The sequence below is a fragment of the Diplotaxodon limnothrissa genome, linkage group LG13 (assembly GCF_057381915.1).
Source record: "Diplotaxodon limnothrissa isolate DT_005_m linkage group LG13, D_limnothrissa_male_GT1.1, whole genome shotgun sequence".
In the NCBI taxonomy this organism is placed as follows: domain Eukaryota; kingdom Metazoa; phylum Chordata; class Actinopteri; order Cichliformes; family Cichlidae; genus Diplotaxodon; species Diplotaxodon limnothrissa.
In genome coordinates, this window is record NC_140608.1 from 11,427,551 (window position 1) to 11,440,667 (window position 13,117).

The following is a 13,117-nucleotide window of genomic DNA, read 5'->3' on the forward strand; positions in this document are numbered from 1 at the left end:
AATCGCTGTGCGGCAGGCGGGAGTTGGACCCAAAATGCAGGACTCACAGACTCGAGGGAATGAACTCAAAACACAGCTTTATTTGCCGGTAGAACAAACATACAAACTAAACTAAACTGGGAAGCCACAAACTAAGAACTTACAGCGAGACACAGGGAGATCCACACACAGCATGAGGGACGACGTCACGCCGAACAGAGGGAGACGCAGACAGAAATACACAGAGGGTTAACGAGGAAAGTGGGAACACACGGGGAACACAGGTGACACTGATAATCATAACGAGACAGGGCGGGGTGAACTGAACATGACATGTACAGGCGTGAGAGTCACAAAGTAAACAGGAAGTGCACAGAGGTTCAGACAGGAGGAGAGAGAGCACGGGGAAAACACAGACATAACGGGCTGGGGAAACATGGAATAAAACATAAGGAGAGACGAGGGCTCACAGATACACAGAGGGGCACACAGGGGGTAAAAGCCATGAAGGGAAAACACTTAGGGAACAACACAACAGGGCAACTCAGAAAACATGGCCTAAATAAGGAACAAAATACAAACATACAAGAAAACTAAGAACACTGGGCCAACATGGCCCAGGACCATGACAGGTGGTGCCAGTGTCCGGCAGCCTCGCCTCTGTCAGTGCGCCCCAGGGCGGCTGGCTAAAATGTAGCTTGCCATCACCAGTGTGTGAATGTGTGTGTGAATGGGTGGATGACTAAACGCGCTTTGGGGTCCTCAGGGACTAAGCAAAGGGCTATACAAATACAGGCGATTTACCATCTGTGCCGAGTATAACATAGAAGTCCCGAGGTCAAAATGGGTCATTCAGTAGCAATACTGAATGACAGCAACACCAGGAAGAATGAACACAAGAAGCATGAGAAGTACCAAGGGCTCAGAGAAGAGCTCAAAAAGATGTGGAGGGTGAAGGTAACAGTGGTCCCAGTGGTAATCGGATCACCAGGTGCAGTGATTCCCAGGAAAGTGGCTCTAGCAGATCCCAGGAACAACATCAGAGATCTCTGTCTGGAAGAGCGCAGTCCTAGGAACAGTTAAGATATTGCGCAGGACCCTACGCTCCCATTTCTCTGGTAGATGACCCGAGCTTGAAAGATATACCGCCCACAGGGGCAAGAGGGTAATTTTTCTTCATATATATCTGAGCAGTTCCTATAGGCTTAATATTTATCTGGCCTTGTACTTTTGTCCATATTGTATATTTTCTTAATTTAATCCAAATAGTAACTTCTTGCTGTTATGTTTTAAGTAATTCAGTCCACATTGACTTTGCACCCAGTAAATTACAGCTAATTATGTCATTGAAGTAACTAATAATAAGACCATACCTATGAAGAACTAGTACCAAGGCACATATGAAGTGTTGCATTTTCTATTGCATGAATTAAAAATAGATCCAGACTCGATGCTGGTTTATGTGGTGTAAGTCTATTTACTCACAGGTATAGCTGCTCATCTTATTGTTTTTTTCTCTTCAGTGTATTCAAGGTCAGTCAAATGAGCTGTTTAAATACCTAATGTTCCACAAGCTAACACCAACAGATGATAATGAAGATAACAATAAAATCCAGTAATGTGAAGGAAGAATTTTTAAGTAAACATAACCATGAAAATACTTGTATTATTATATTTGTTCTTGTTCCAAGAGTTCACAGCATAACTACATTCAGTAAAGTTTCAATAACAGATGGAAAATGTGTCTTCATCCAATGTTTCTATGACTCCAAATATATATACTTGTACTTGTATAAAGTTCTTGTATGATGGATATTGTTGGTAATTTTGTCTAATCAGAAATGTAGTGCATTTATTACGTGTATGTAGTTGAGATCAATGGAAGGTCAGATGACATGAAGTATTGTTATATATGTGGCACCAGGTGTATCATAAGTATATTTCAGTATATTTTACATAGACTATTATTGTTGATGATTTTTTATTTTACTTTTTTTTTTTTTTTTACATTTGTTCAGAGTAAGAATGTTGTAGAGCTGAGACAGTTACACAAACCAGATTTTTATTTGATCTTATTTTATTTTTGCTCTAAGTTGTTTTCTTTAATTAATGTTTTTGTTGTTTTCTCTTTTTTGTTTTTTTCTATGATTATATTATGATTATGGATTTACCTGTTTTGGTGCAAGACTAACGGTAGGATTTATAGAGAGTTGTCCATCTCTAGAAAGAATGCACCCTCTCCCTTTAATGAAACTATTGGCTGTTACTGGTAATAGGCTGCTACTAGTCCTACTGCTGGTGTGAAAGAAGGATGCAATAAGGCTCCATCTTGTGGTGGGTTTGATATGTAGTTAGACATTTAATTTGAGAGAACTGAGTGACATTACTAATTATGATTGAGTGGATCTGCTGTATGATTGAGTTACTGAGGGGGGTGGGCTGAAGAATGGCTGCTCACAAGGGGAGACCCAAATATGATATCTACATGAAGGAATGTTCATTTATTTAACATTTCTCCATGAGCATGGTACATGTTACCAGCTAATGTCACATATGCTACTAAAACCATCACTAACTACTGCAAGTGATTATAAATTCTACATTAATTCCAAATATCAGTAAATTTTAATACCTGAAGACAGAGAAGATACTTTATTGTCACAAGAGGTCACCACAGCAGTTGGCACCACATGTTTGATTTAACAGAAATTCATGTTGGATTTCTTTTCTGACATAATCTCAATGAAGATTTGTGTTTTTAGATGGAACTGAATCAGCAACCTTTCACTTGCCACATGAACATACTGTAATATGGACCCACTCTTAGAGAGAGAGAGATTAGAATACATTCGATTACTATACTAATTACTGCCTTTTTTAAATTGTAGATACTACTCATACTATATGGGAGACAGCATATTTAAAAAAGGGGCAACCCAGCTCGGATATCTTTTGTATTTTTCTGCATTATTTCTTTGCATTATTCCAGTTCCCTGTCCATTACTCTGTGGACAGGTAACTGTTCTTCTAATGAAGTGTCTCGTAAATGTTTTACTAATGTAAAGAGACTACATTAGAAAAAAGAGGTTTTGTCTGAATTCAGATATGGAGGTAGAGAGGTTAGAATAATAAACAAAAATACAATGAACCCAATACATATAACAAACTGTATGAACAGTAACAGCAACAAGATCTCTAAAGTAACCAGTACAAAATACAAAGTACCAGAATGACAACCGAACCTATAGGAAATCAAAAAATTTATATAATATAAATAAAATATAAAATATGATATAAAGAATCATGGTTGAACAACACCACAAATAAACCAGAATAAAGACTTATAATGTAGATATCTAGGACAAATGTCAGGGTCTATGACAACTACACTGACAAACACAAAAGTGATTTGTTATATGACAGAAGATTTAAAAACCAAAAAAACTTCACTGTGACAGTTAAAAACATGACATGTGAGGTCAGTCATTACTGGTGTTTTGTGGAGTTTCAGGTACATGAACACCAGACATGGAAGACAGGCTTCGTCTGTCTGTCACCAGAGGTAAGACTTGACATTTCAAATAATCAACTTTCATAGACAACATTTATACATGTTATAGTAAAAACATTTAACAAGTGTTGAGGGAGTTAAAAAGGAATCATATATGAATAATAACACAAAAAAGTTCTACTTTTTTCCATTAAGGTTCATCCAGTTTCTATGTGGATCACAAGAATATTACAGGGTTATTACTATTATTATAGGGCTGCATAATAATATTCAATATTTAGTATTTACTGTTATATTCACATAGATTATCATGATGATGTTGTTTATTATATTGCTCTCTTTTTTTGTTTTCTCTTTTTGTTTCTCAACAGGTCATCCAGGTGATTGATATATGTATGTTTTGTCTGTTTGTTTTGTTGGTTTTTTGTTTTTTGCCCTTTATCACTGTTCCTCTTCCCCGCTGTTTTTCTTTCCCTACCTCGTTCTTTCTCCCTTTACTTTCCCCCAGTCATGTCTGTCCCATGTGTAGTAAGTGAAAATAAAATAAACAATAAAAACAAAGGTAAATCAAATAGACCAATACGGCAAGGCTGGGATGGTCTATTTGGTAAAGTAAATCCGTTGGGCATCTTTCTTTGCCTTTAGCCAATAATTCTGATGGTAAAAGAACTAAACGGGACAGGCAAAAAAAAAAAAGAAGAATATTAAGGGGTTTAATGGAGAAAAATCACCATCAAGTTTTACAGTACACAAACTGGAAAAATAAAGTGGTGCAAGTCTGGCAGCAAATGTGTAGCACAGTTGTCTGGATCAATAGACGAAACAAGTGTGAGCATTAATGAAAGTGACCTCCAGCTGCCAGTGCATTTAACTGTTAATAGTACGCTTACAACCAATTAAGAACAACTGTAAATTTAAAATATGTGTTCATGAATATTTCTCATGCACAGTTAATGTTTTGTTATAAAATTAGAACTTGTTATTGTTGCCATTCTCTGCAAATCCTTTGTAGAAAACTCACTCATTCCTGAGTCACTGAATCGCACTGTTTGTTTATTATTTCTTTCTTTATACAGATGAAACACTTACCGGAAATCAGGATGAAAAACCAAGGTCTGAAGGACTGTACTACATATACAACTATGTTTATTTTATGGCTTATAAGGAATCTTTATGCATCATGTAAAAACCTTTGTCGTGGTTTTGAGTTTTTGGGGACTTTTTTTCTATTTTAATTGGTTTGATTGTCCTTGTATTTTGGTTTCATATTCTAGAGTGTCTATATTTGGTCTTTTGTTCCTGGTTTCAGTTTGGTTTACAATATTCCTTTAATCTCTGTGTTTCCATATTTGGCTTAATCTTGTTTCTATTTTTGCTTAGCTTTCTGTCTCTGTGTCAAGTTTGAGTTTCTGTTCCCATTTTGCGTCACTATTTATACTCTGTATCTAGTTTAGCTTTGCATGTTTTTGGTGATTAGTCTCAGCTGTGTTCCCACCTGTTTCCCATCCCCTCCTTATCCTGTGTTTGTATTTACTGTCTCATTTTCCCTCTGATCTTCATTGTGTCATCTTTCATGGCCGTGTCCTTCCTGTTCAGAATCAGAAAGGGTTTTATTGCCAAATGTTGAGCAGGTTTACAACATTAGGAAATTGCTGTGGTGCTTAGTGCAAAACATACTGTAAGACAACACTTAAATAAACATAAAAATAAGAATTAAAAGTGCTAAGCAGATTAATATATACATGTGTGCAGGTGATGATCGGTGCAAAAATGGAACAGATGCAGAGAACACAGTATAGGGTCATGTGTTTGTGGTGGGAACAGTTATGTGGTTATTGTTCATGAGTCCAACAGCAGAGGGAAAGAAACTGTTCTTATGGCAAGAAGTTCTGGTGCGAATGGACCAGAGCCTCCTGCCTGAGGGGAGAAGGTCAAACAGACTGTGTCCAGGGTGAGAAGGGTCAGCTGTGATCCGAGCTGCATGCCCAGTGTCCTGGAGGTGTACTCTGCAGGACCTGTACTGCAGAGATGGGAGACTGCAGCCACCATCACCTTCTCAGCAGAGTGCACAAAACGCTGCAGTCTCTGTTTGTCCCTGACGGTGGCTCCAGCATACCACACGGTCATGGAAAAGGTGAGGATGGACTTGATGATTGCAGTGTAGAATTGCATCATCGTCCGTGTTGGCAGGTTGAATTTCTTCAGCTGCCTCAGGAAGTACATCTTGGTGATGGTGGGCTCCCACTTGAGTTCCTGGGTGATGGTGGCCCAGGAAGCGGAATGAGTCCACAGTGGTGATGAGGGTGTCAGTCAGGATGATGGGGGGAAGTGGGGCTGTGTGCTTCCTGAAGTCCACAGTAATCTCCACTGTCTTCTGGGCGTTCAGCACCAGGTTGTTGTGGCTGCACCAGGACACCCGACATTCAACCTCCCTCCTGTAGGCAGACTCATCCCCGTCTGAGATGAGTCCGATAACGGTGGTGTCATCTGCAAACTTAATTAGCTTGACAGTCTGGTGGGTGGAGGTGCAGCAGTTGGTGTACAAGGAGAAGAGCAGAGGAGAAAGAACACAGCCCTGAGGGGAGCCGGTGCTGATGGTCCGGTAGTCCAAGACATTCTTCCCCAGCCTCACATGCTGGTTCCTGTCTTTCAGGAAGTCAGTGATCCACCGGCAGATGGGATCAGGCACAGTCCTCTGGGAAAGCTTGCCTTGTAGATGGTCTGAAAGGATGGTGTTGAAGGCAGAAGCCCACAAACAGAATCTTGGCGTAGGTTCCAGGGAAGTCCAGATGCTACAGGGCTATGGTGGATGACTTGAAGCAGCCAGGTACATGACATGCCTTCAGTGAGGAGTTGAAAATGCCAGAAAACACTGGGGCCAGCTCATTTGCACAGAGAGTGGCAGTAGACACACCGTCTGGGCCAGGAGCTTACAGAGCATTCAGGCTTTTAAACTGCTTCCTCACATCTGCTTCATAAATATGAAGGGTTGTAGTGGGAGAAGGTGGTGTGAAATTCTCCTTGGTGTGGGGTGAGAAGGGGGGTGTTATGGGTGAAGTCTTTGACGATGGTGATGGCTTTCTTGTGGAGGGAGAGGGGGAAGTGGGGGTAATGAGTGTTCAGGGTGTCTCTATTGTTGGGGCTGATGGAGGTGTGAAGGCTGCTTGATTGCTCATCAACACGGCAGTAAAAGTCGTTGAGGGTGTTGGCCAAAAGCAAGTCATCAGTGGAGTGGGAGGTTTTAGGCTTGTAGTTGGTGATATTCCTAAAACTTTTCCACACAGAGGCCGAGTCATTGTCTGAGATCTGCTGCTGCATCTTCTCAGAGTGCTGATGTTTAGCACTGTCCACTTCTTTACTGAGCCTGTACTATAGCAGTCCCCGGCTCCACTTCTGAACACCTTGTGTTTCCCTAGAAGAGTTATAGATTCAAATTATTTTGTACCTGATCTGTTTTCTTTGTAATTTGTTGTAAAGCTGTTGTTGAGTTTTATAGCCCTTGTTGCTGAGTTGTGCATTTCGGTCCCAACTCCAGCCTGTTACAGTTCACCCTGATAGCTGGGTCTACTCTGTTGTGTATTTTAAGAAATTGTTGGTTTCCAAAAGTAAACTTACAACAATGTATGTCCTGTGACCCTGAATTAGATGTACAGACGGACAATAAAAACAAAGAGGAAACAAAACTGTAATGAATTTCATTTAGTTTGTTGTATTGTTTTATATTCCACTGTGTTTTCCTAGAGGCTATCATCATCCCTGTTATGACATGCTAATTCATTTTGCATTAAGCTTATTATTTTTTATCTATTTATTAGTGCTGTCAGCGTTAATCTCGTTATAATGACGTTAACGCCATAACCGCATTAATGTGGCAAATCTCCGTTAGTGAGTTAGCGCGGATCACCGTGTGCATGTGGCTGCAGATTAATGCTGACAGAACTACTATTTATTGATAGGAACCAGAATGCCATCTGATGAGCAAAATCAAGTTAAAAAATTTCAGAGAATATGTTGTACTTGTACTTTCATAAAATATAACGTCTGTGATTTAGATGATTTATCTTACTACATATGCTTAGAATTCAATACAAAAGAAGTTTAAACTCTGTTTTGATTTCCATTTCACCTCTCTCATGTTTTTTCTTTGCTTCCCAGAGGTCATTTGCAAACTGTGATGAGAATGTGACATACAGCTCTGTGGTTTTGTAATTCAAACACACACACACACAAGCTATATTTAAAGAACTCCACATGGTTTCTCACACAGCGAAGTGTTGCTCCTTTTACACATTTTCACCACATGAACAGTACAACTCAATGGACAGCAATGTTGGTGTGTTTGCTGTTGGGAAAACTGGTGGGGGCACTGGGAAGCTACGGGCACTGATTTCTGGTGAGTCATTCATCCCCAGTAAGATTTCTGAGTCTACATGAATCAAACTATTGAAATAAAGTGTGTAGAGAAAGGATGGATTAAGGCGCCATTTTGTGTTGGGTTCTGTAATTGCCTGTTTAATGTAAGAGAAATAAGAACGATAATCACTAACTAGAAAAATTTGCATTTCCTGCGAAAATGCAGTGTGGATGCTTTAAGCTGAAGCTGTCTGCAAAAACTAGCTGAAAAAGCTGAAAAGTTGCAGAAATTGTAAAAACTTTGCAGAAGCAAAAGAAGTTTGCTAAAATGTAATAACTTAGCAGAACTGCAATATCTTAGAGGAAACATAATACTTGGCAGAAATACAATAGCATAGCAGAACTTAGCAGAAATATTGTGATTTACCAGAGACACTGTGATGAACTATGAATATTGTAATTTTAAATTAATACTATGTTTTAGCACAAATACTATAATTTGACAGAAATACTATCATTTGGCAGAAATACTATGTTTCAGCACAAATACTCTGGTTTAGCACAAATATTATAACATAGCATAAATACAATTATATAGCAGAAATGCTATATTTAGAAAGAAAAATATAATATAGTAGAAATAGTATGATTTAGCAGAAATACTGTATTTAGCACAAGTACCAAAAAGTAGCAGAAATACTATGATTTAGCAGAAATACTATGATTGAGCAGAAGTACTAAGATGTAGTAAAAGTACTTTGATTTAACAGAAATACAATTATAGAGGAGTAATACTTTAAAATGGGAGAAATATTGATACACACACACATACACAGAGCCTAAAGGGAAGAGTATTTGTGCCATGGAGTGTTAAGAATGTGAGGTCCATATTAGAAAAGCTGGTAAAATCATAACAGTTTGCAGAATTGTAATAAATGATGAATATGAATTACTGGTCTGTGACAGTGTATTAATTTGTAGGGAAAAAAACATGTTGACCAAGGTGGAATCGAACCCACGATCTTTGGCTTGCAGACCCGTGTCATTACCAACTGCACCACTGGGAAAGAGAGGAGCCGTCTTGAAAAACAGGGTGATGAGGAGTCAGAATTAGATCGCGGTGAGAGGCGAAAAACGCAGTTTTTTGGAGTTACAAAACGTTGTGTAACTCAAAAACTAGGTGGACTAGAGGCATATTTCTTGTGCTGGGTGAATCAGCGGACTTTGGTGTACTTTGACTGCGATTTTCATTGCGCTTTGTACAACCGTCGCTGAGATATGACGAGAGAGGAAACGGAAGACCTCAGACATGATTGGCTGGCTGGGAAGCCGTGCAGGCCCTGATATGTGATATGTGTCTGAGTTCGCACAGAGGATTGGCTGCCTGGCAGAAATATATAGAAATAGTATGATTAAGCATAAATACTACATTTAGCAGAAATACTATATTAAGCACAAATCCTATAAAAAGCAGAAATAGTATATTAAGCACAAATCCTATAAAAAGCAGAAATACTATATTAAGCACAAATCCTATTAAAAGCAGAAATAGTATATTAAGCACAAATCTTATAAAATAGCAGAAATAGTTTGATTTAGCACAATAGTAATAAGTTAAACAGAAAAATTGGAAAAGCAAAATGGACAGCTGAAAAAATGCTGAACATGCTGAGAGTCCCTCAAATATACTTGTTAAATGAAAAAAATCAGCAAAAAAAATATATAACAGCCACACAATCAGAAATATGTACACAGAAGGAAACACACATGCACAGAGAGACACACACACAAGATCCAATTCAGTCAACCAGTCTAAATATATTGAATTTGAATACGTTTTCCCGCCAAAACAGGTGCATCTGTTTACACAGGCAGCACAGAGAGGCACAGGATTATTGCAGTCTATTTCTCATAGTGACGACTCCCCTCAAACAAATGACCATAATTTCCTAACCGTAGGGGCTAGAGCGGTCATTCTTACACCGTTTTGTTCAGAAGAGATGGGGGAATCTTCCAGTGTTAACAATTTATCATTAAAATATGAATTATTAGAGATATATGACATGGATGACTTGTTGACTTAGAAGCCACGAATTCCCCAATATGCAAATATGAATGCCTGAGACCACATATATGATTGGCTGGCTGGGAAGCCGTGCAGGCCCTGATTTGTGGATTTGAATTCCTCAGCCCTCAGATATGATTGGCTGGCTTAGAAGCCATGAAGGCCCCAATATGCAAATTTGAATGCCTCAGGACACATATATGATTGGCTGGGAAACCGTGCAGGCCCTGATTTGAAAATTTGAATGTCTAAGTCCTCACAGAGGATTGGCTGCCTGGGGACCTGGCAGAAATATATAGAAATACTATGATTAAGCATAAATACTACATTTAGTAGAAATACTATGTTTTAGCACAAATACTATAAAAAGCAGAAATACTATAATTTAGCAGAAATACTATATTAAGCACAAATCCTATAAAAAGCAGAAATACTATATTAGGTACAAATCCTATAAAAAGCAGAAATACTATATTAGGCACAAATAGTATAAAAAGCAGAAATACTATACTTTAACAGAAATACTATGTTTGGCACAAATCCTATAAAAATAATAAATACTATAATTTAGCAGAAATACTATATTAGGCACAAATCTTATGAAAAGCAGAAATAGTATCATTTAGCAGAATAGTAATAACTTACAAAATTACAAATATGAAGGCATATTGAAACACAAATGCACAGAGGGACACACAAACACAGGCTCTAATCCAGTCAACCAGTCTAACTATATTCAATTTAAATCCTACAATGACATGCTGCCAAATAAGGGCAGGGTCCTCTCTCTCCCACTAAACACACACACACACACACACACACACACACACACACACACACACAGACAGACACAGAGGGAGAGAGCTGCAGAATTTAAATCCACCAATCAGAGTGGCTGTTTACGTTTTCCCGCCAAAACAGGTGCATCTTTTTACACACGCAGGACAGAGAGGCACAGGATTATTGCAGCCTATTTCTCATAGTGAGGACTTCCCTCAAACAAATGACCATAATTTCCTAACCGTAGGGGCTAGAGCGGTCATTCTTACACCGTTTTGTTCAGAAGAGATGGGGGAATCTTCCAGTGTTAACAATTTATCATTAAAATATGAATTATTAAAGATATTAGACTTCTAATGCACCATAACTGAGCAGAGCGAAGCAAAAACTGCCTTGACTTGCCCTCAAACAACGCTTTCTAACTCTAAATCTATTTGGAGTATCGATATCATTCTTTCACCGTAAGAGACAGCAGGCTTTGGTGAACAGTCAGAGAAATTTTCAGGTCTCTGTGGAAATCCAACAAAAAGTTATGACGAGAGAAAAAAGTGGTTCATTTCCACAGTTTGAAATCTGAAGAAATCTGAGCGAAGGACAAATTTCCTACCCTCAAACAAGTCCAACTCATTTCAGAACGGTAATAGGTGAGAAAGAAATTCTTGAATTGTGAGCGTCAGGAGTGTCTGAAGATATACCGGGACAAGCCTCATGTCTTAACTTTGCTTCGTTAAGGAGATATGACGATTCGAATATGCCTCTCATTACAGAAATGCAGCGATGATTTTGAACAAGCTCTCCATTGACTTTATATGGAGAGTTTTGTGACCTTGTGTTGGTCTGAGGAGATTTGCCAAAATTCTATAAATCCCACAACAATGATAGTGACATTTTCTGAAAGCCAGCAAAAATACCTACGTTTTGATGTATAATTTGTGGAAGTTGAGTGAAAATTGAGCAAGTAGCAAGAAGTTGTTCGGACATGAAGTGAAAATTGCAAAACCTTCAGTGACACACTGGAAGCCAAGAGCATAGCAACCATAACAACGCATGTATTTTGTGAAAAATCACAATTTTGCAACTGAAAACTTTAAGAGGCATAAAAGTAAAACGGTAAAAGATTTGAAAAAGCTGAATCATACATGAATAGCCCAATAATTTGTGAACATTTTAAAGTTTGAATGGTTTTTCTAGGCAAAAGTATGAGGAAGTAGTTAAGTTTCAAAAACAAGCAAAATTTAGCAGAATTTTGGAAGTTTTCCATTCATTTCAATGGGACAAATTAAAGGAAAAAAGCTTAATATTTTAAAAAGTATAATAGCAAAAAATAGCAAAAATCATAGCGCAAATTAGCAGAAATAGCAGAATAGTTTAAAATTTGAACGGTGAAAATAGCACAAAAATTGTGGAAGTAGTTAAAGGACGAAAAACGAGCAACTTGAAGAATAATAATAATAATAATAATAATAAAGAATAAAGAGAAACAGGAACTCAATAGTGTGGATGCTTAATGCATCCACACAATTATGACTGAGTGGATTGATGTATCTGTTTCATGTTGTTTGTGGAAGTGGAAAAATGTGTTTATTCTCTATATGAAGGGATGTTATTTCTCCAACTGTTGCTAACTCAGTATTGTAAATATTGCTTTATTATTTGAGTGCCAGATTATTCAACTTCCAGAAGACTTTGAACGCTTAACTATATGGGACTGATGCAGTTCTGAAGCCAGTACTAAAGGCAATAATATTATTTGTTAAGTTACATAATAATGAAGAGAAATCATGGAGAAATGAAAATCACTGCTGAAGCTGCAGATCTTGACCAGCATGAATGTTATATAGTTTTAGAATAATTGAATAATTCAACAATTAAAAATACAATATATGAAATATATATTGTACATGACAGAAAGTTCACACTACAAGGTCAAAACTGTTCAAGGGCTCTCTTGGCTCTTCCTATGCATCTGGAAGTGGCAATCTCCTCCAGAGAGGGCAGAGAGCATCTGATGATCTTCTGTGATGTGTGTATGACCCTCTGCAGTAAGTAATGACACTCTCGATTGTGGCACGGTAGAAGGACACAAGCAGCTTCTGGTTCAGTCTGTTTTTACTGAAGATTTGCAGGAAGTAAAGACACTGTATCATCTTCACTGCCATCACTCGTGTATTCTCCGACTGTGACGGATCATTTGAGATCATAATCAGAAGGAGGCCATCGTCTCTACCCAGTCTCCGTTTATGTAGAGAGGGGTATAATCCTCTGCAGTCTTACAGAAGTCTAAGATGACCTCCTTGGTTTTTGTGGTGTTTAGAAGCAGATTGTTAGCAGCACACCACTCTGTCAGCAGCCACAGCCCCTCTCTGTAACCAGCCTCTTCCCCCTTTGTGATGATGTGTAAGTTCAATAAGGAAGATCTTCAGTTACAC